Source organism: Monodelphis domestica, chromosome 5 (assembly GCF_027887165.1).
Source record: "Monodelphis domestica isolate mMonDom1 chromosome 5, mMonDom1.pri, whole genome shotgun sequence".
Lineage (NCBI taxonomy): Eukaryota > Metazoa > Chordata > Mammalia > Didelphimorphia > Didelphidae > Monodelphis > Monodelphis domestica.
Window position 1 is genome coordinate 321,853,619 of NC_077231.1, and position 6,855 is coordinate 321,860,473.

Here is a 6,855-nt window from a genome sequence, read left to right on the forward strand (position 1 = left end):
TAAAATTTCATGAAACTCTGATTTGGATTGATATGGATTCATTATTTATGGTACATTTTAGCATCATGTAGTTTTCCTGATTATCTCTTTTAATTATGTCTATTTTTGATTTTTTTTCTTTTCCTGAGCTCATAATGGCTATCCCTCTTTGAAAAAAAAATCCAGTCACACATGATAAATTCTGCTCCAGATTCTTATTTTAATTGTATATGCATCTTTCTGTTTCAAGTATATCTCTTGAAACAACAAATTGTAGAATTTTAGTTTCAAATATATTCTGCTATTATTTTTCATTTTATAGGTGAGTTCACTGCAGTCACATTCAGCTATGACTATGTATTTCTCATTTTATTTTAATTATTTTTTTCTTTTGTACCTCATTGCCTCAAAAGTCTTTCATATTTGACCATTATTTCCCTCAATCTATTTTCCTTTTAACCACTTCCACAGAGTTTCTGGGTAAACATGGCGGCAGTCTAGATGCAGGAACTCTTTCTCTTCTCAGCACCTACCAATATAGACTACCTCAAAAGACCAAAAAAAAAAATGAAATTCATATGAATGAAGGGACTCTACAGTAGGGTGCAAAACATGGGATTTGGGCATTTCCACACTATAAGGGGGTGAAAAAGCTCCCACCAAAATGCGAACTGATCTACCCTCCCCCACCCCATCTACAGAGCCAGAGTCAGAGCCAGCACACACTAGAATCCGTGAGTGAGCGAGGGGTACCTCTGGAGTGAGTAAGGGGGCACCTCTGGGTCCTTGGCAGTGGACTAAGAACTGCCTACTCCCTGAGAGCAGCTAGACCTTAAACTCCAGCAGGCTAGCAAGCGCAGACCATGGGTGCTCGTGGGAAGATATCACAGAGAAGGGCAGCAAAAAGCAGAATCTGCGAAGATTTGAGAGCTGGTCTCAGGCAAAATCCTTGCTCCTTAATTCCATAAACAGAGATCCTGCCCATCTCACTCAGATTTCTGACTAAAAAGGGAAGGAAAATTCTCCACAGTTATGGCAAATAGTGCCCAGGAACAACAACTTCCCAGGACCAAGAAAAAACAAGAAGAAGGGGTTGACCCTGGAAAATTTTTACAGAGGAAAAACCCAGACTACAGAGGAAATAGAAGAGAAAATTCAAATAAATGCACCAAAACCTTCCGAAAAATGGAAATTGTCGACAAGCTCTTGAAGAATTTAAATTGGAGTTTATAAAAAAGATGGAAGCCTTCTGGCAAGAAAAGTGAGAAATCAAAGAGAAAATAAAAATTTAAAGGACAAGAACTCCCAATTGGAGAAACAGCTGGAAGCTACAAAAAGCAGGATAGACAAAACTGAAAAGGAAAACCAGTCTTTAAAATCCAGAATTAGGCAATTGGAAGACAATGATCTTGCAAAACAGCAAGAATTAATAAAGCAAAGGCAAGAGACTGACAAAATAGAAGAAAACTCACTGAGAAGATGACAGATCTGGAAAACAGATCACAGCGAGATAATTTGAGAATCATTGGTCTACCTGAAAATCCAGAAATAAACAGAAATCTTGACATCATACTACAAGAAATCAACCAAGAAAACTGCCCTGATGTTCTTGAACAAGAGGGCAAAATAGACATTGAAAGAGCTCACAGAACACCCTCTATATTAAATCCTCAAAAGACAACTCCCAGGAATGTAACTGCCAAATTCAAGAGCTTTCAAGCTAAGGACAAAATTCTACAAGAAGCCAAAAAGAGACAATTCTGATACCTGGAGCACCAATCAAGATTACACAAGATCTGGCAGCTTCCACACTAAAGGACCACAAGGCTTGGAATATGATATTCAGAAAGGCAAGAGAATTAGGTCTTCAACCAAGGATCACCTATCCATCAAAACTGACTTCCAGGGGAAAGTATGGTCATTCAGAAAATAGAAGATTTCCAAGTATTTGTAAAGAAAAGATGAGAACTAAGTGGAAAGTTTGATAGCCAACACAAAGATCAAGAGAAACATGAAAAGGTAAATAAGAAAGGGAAAAAAGAGAAAATGTTTTTTATTCAATCTTTCTTCTTTAAGGGCTTCAATAAGATCAAATTATTTATATTAATATATGGGGAAATGTTATTTGTAACTCTCAAAATTATATTCATTATTATAGTAATTAGAAGAATCATTCACGGGAAGAGATTGGGATAATGAGTGCTGTAAGATGATATGCAAAAAAAGAAAAAGGGAGGGGAAGAATCAAAGATGGCACCAAGAGATACTTGAAGAAATAAAATAAATAGGATAATCTTTAATCACTTCCCCATTTTCTCTTAGCCCTTTCTCCTCTTTTGCTGTCACATAAAATGAATTTCTTTACCCAACAGTGTATACATATAAAGGTACATAGATTATATTTATATAAACACATGAATGTACATATGTATAAACATGTTTGTGTGTATATATATAGATTTACTTATAAGAAAATATATGTAAAGATATGTTATATATAAATGGATGAATAAAATATATGTATCCCATGAAAGGTATACAAATACACACACATATGTGTGTGTATATATATATATATGTGTGTGTGTGTGTGTGTGTGTGTGTGTGTGTGTGTGTGTAAAGATTAAAATTTAGGGGAGACTGAGGCAGGTAGAAATTAGTTTTTCTCTTCAAGGAGTATTATATTTTTATGAGGTTTATTAAAGGTTAAGGATTAAAGAAAATACAGAATAAGAAAACACATGCCTAGGCCAGAGAGACCTAGACAGGATAACCTCACATCATGGAAGAGATGTGTCTGCTCCAAAACGGAAATCCAAAAGAGACCCCAAAGCCTATCCAAACAGGTTAAATCATCTCGCTCTCTGCCCAGGTGAGATTACAAGGCATTTTGGGGAAGTGGAGCAAGGAATTCTGGGGATTGAAGTCCTGGATTCGAGTCTATTTTTTACATATGAACATACATATATGCATATTTGTATATGCAGGTACAAATACACACATTGTTTGCTCTTTGAATGAGTTCAAATGAGAGTGAGGTTCAAATCTTATCTAAACCCCTCTATTTTCCACTGTATTTTAAAAATTCTTTCCTTCTCTTTTATATAAAATCATTTCTCCCACATTTCATCTCCCTTCATCCCAATATAATTGACTCATACTCTTGTCTTCCATCTAAATAAACTTTCTTTCCAACTGTTCCAGTGTTGATAAAATTTATAGTTTATGGGTATCATTTTCCCACATAGGAATAACTTAAGTCTCATGACTTTTCACTCATGTTTTTCTTTATAGGCTCCTGAATCTTTTGTTTGAATGTCACATTTTCTATTTAACTGTGGTCTTTTTAGTAGGAATACTTGGAAGTCCTCTCTTTCATTAAATATCCATTTTCTTTTTTAGGATTCTGTCTATCTATTCTATTTTTGGGGGTAGGTTATTTTTAGTTGTTATTCTCCCTCCTTTACACTTTGAAATATCATATTCCAAACCCACTGTTTCTTTCTACTAGTAACTGTTAAAGTTTGTGTAATTGTGACTGTAGCTCTATGTTGCTTGATTTTTTTTCTTTTTGGCTGGTTGCAATATTTTCTCCTTGAACTATTTTTTTGGCATGATATTTTTACTATGATATTCCTGGAAGTTTTCATATTCTGATCCCTTTCAGGAGCTGATCAGTGTATTCTTTCCATTTCTACTTTGTCCTCTGGCACAAATATATCTGAGTAATTTTTCTTGATAATTTCATAAAATATGATAACTCAGTTCTTTTTTTTATCATGACTTTCAGATTGCCCAATAAATCTTAAAATCTATCTCTCAATCTATTTTCAAAATCTTTCCTATGAGGTATATCAGTATATCTATCTCTTTTGACTTTGTTTCATTATTTTTGATGTCTCATGAATTTAATACCTTTACCACACTTACTTGATTAAAACATTTTGAGGGGTTTTTTTATCTCTTTCTTTAGCTATTCTTGGAATTACATTGGACTTTTTCCCAATCTAGACCTTTCTTGAGCCCAGATTGACATCATCTTCTTCAGATTCCTTTACCTTCTGAATGGATTGATGGAGAGCAGAGAAATGAATTCCTCTTAATGCCTTCCTTTATATAGGGAAGAAATTGGAATCTCAAGTAGTTCCATTTTGGATCTGCTGCTTTTCCTGATTTCAACTCCACAAAACAAGCTATCCCTCCAAGGATAAATTCATCACTTAAAAATTCATGACCATATTGCTAACTCAAATCCTGATTTACCCCACATCCCCCAGCCTCCTCTCATCCCTGATTGGAGGTCTAAAGGCTGGAGAACTAAGTTCCTCCTAATATCTTCCTTTATAAAGAGAAGAAATTGGATTATCATATCATTCCACTTTGCATCTGCTGCTCTACCTGGTTTTAATGCCACAGAACAAAGTAAAGTTCTACACCAAGTAAATCTTTGCATCCCATTCTATTATCTCCAACTTTCATGTTTCATTATATGGGTTGTCTCCTCCATTTGCAGTATAATCTCTTTTAAAGCAAAGACATTTTAAAAAATTCTTAATTGTATCCCTAGTGTTAAGCACAATGCTTGGAACACAGTAAGTGCTTATTCAATATTTGTCCAATTAGATTTACAACTTTGCTTTTAGATGTTTTAAGTCATTGTTTTCTTCTGGGTTTGTTTCATGAGCTTCCTTGTCACCATACTATCTTCTCATGGTCAAGCTCTTGTTTGCTCATTTTTTTCTGCTAATTTCTTGACTTTGGACTTTATGTTAGAGTTGTGTTCTGACCACCTCTAGGGTTTGGGGAGATATATGGCTTGATGTGCCAACTTTTATGTCCTGCTCTTCTCACAGCAAGGTCTTAGTACCTATAAATTTTTGGTGTTTATGAGGTGGTATGATCTGGGGAGTGATGTGTTCACTCTTCACCTGAACGATGGTTTGGTCCTTACCTCATAACTGTAACCACTCCTTTTTACCCCGGTAATGGATAATGAATGACAGAGCTGACAAATTGAACCTGATCTTATGTCCAGTGCTAGCCCTATGGCCCTTTAAAGACTTTTTTGACCAAGTGTTAAATCCCTTTACCATCTTTGGACAGAACTGCTACTGTTAATACCTCTAAGGTTCATAGTCCTTGCCACTCTGTCATTGCTTGCTTTAGCAAATCCCCACTGGACCTCTCTTTCTGTCTTCCTAGTAATTCCCAGAGTGGTAAAATGACTCACTGTGACTTTTAAAATTTTCTAACTCATAATTCATCTACAGGTGATTTTTAAAGTTGTCTAGAGAGGTGTATTAAGAGAGCTTAGTAAAATGCTCACTTAATTCCATTTCCATGGCTCAGACTCCCAGGTACCATCTTAAGGAAATTGGCTATAGCCAAAGGGAACCTAAAAGTTCACCTTGTTTGAAAGTTAAACTTTTATTCAAATAAGAACTCAAGTTCTCTAGTTTTTATTTGGGAAATTGTATTTGCCTTTCCAGGCTCACTGTATAAAAAGGAAGGGAGTCCTCTTCAACAAATTCCACCAAATATTGGCATATCAGGTTCACATTTAAAAAAATAAATTATTGATTGAATAGAAATGGACATCTATCAAAGACTTATGCTAGGTATTTCATCTTGGAGAAAGACTGACTTAGGAGCAAGTGACTTTTCCATTCACTGAGCATCTCTCAGCTCCGTCTTTTTATTAATTGATATCATTAGAATGTCAGTTATCTGGATTAGATCATCTCAACTTCACTAAGATTAGATTTAATGTTATGCCTTTTAGTTTTATGGATGCTTTCTATAAGAAAGGACCATATGAGCAAGGTTTCTGTTTCTTTAGAGAAACCACAGGTGGACACATTGTCCATTATGTTAAAAAGTCTCTTGTAGATAAAGATTTAGGCAATAAACAATCATCAAATAATTCATTGCCAGGAAGTACTACATCTCTCCAGATGAAATTGCATGCATGCTTTTATCACACATATGCACTTACACACAATAGGAACAATACTTCCTAGATGATAGGTAGTAGTTGTGTGGCAAGTCACTTCCTCTCTCAGCCTCAGTTTCCACATCTGCAAAATGAATAATTAAACTGATGACACTTAGTTCATAGTCAATGTAATGTTTCAAGCAGAAAATGTAGGTAAAATACTTTACAAATGTGAATGCAAGTAAAAGTGTTTTTTCATTAGGAGTAGGAAAGGGACATAATGGATAATGTAACCAAACTTGTAGTCAAGATCTAGGTCTTGCCTGAGACATTTGTTTGCTATATAATCTGAGGCAAGTGACAATCTATCTGTGTCTCAGTTTCTCCACTTATGAAATAGAATTAGTAATATCTGCCTCAGGGATTCTGTGAGGACCCAATGAAATGACCTTTGCCAAATGAGATACTAAGTCAATGCCTACTATTTTCATCCCTATAATCTTTTTTTTATCTTCTAGGTTGCTTAGAAAAAGTTGCTCTTTTCTTCTTTTTAAAGCCAAGTTCTTTGAGACAACACAGCCTCATTTGCCAATCTGTTACAATAGTTCTTATTTGATCTCTCTGCCTTACATGTCTTCCCATTCCAATCAAATGTTGATTAAGCTGCCAAACAACTCAATGAATTTGAGTCAGTCCTTATTAGTTCTGGGGTCCAAAATGAAGTCTAATTTTACATTGAAAACTCTTTGCAACGTTTCTGAGCACCTTACACTATACTTCCCAGCAAACACTATGACCCAGACACAATGGACTACATTCTGATCCTCCCCAAAGTTCCTGCCTATCCTGACTATGCTATGCTTTTGTACAGGCTGGGCCTCCTATATAGAATGGTCTCTCCCCTCACCTCTGCCATTCTATTTCTCTTGATTACTTTCAGA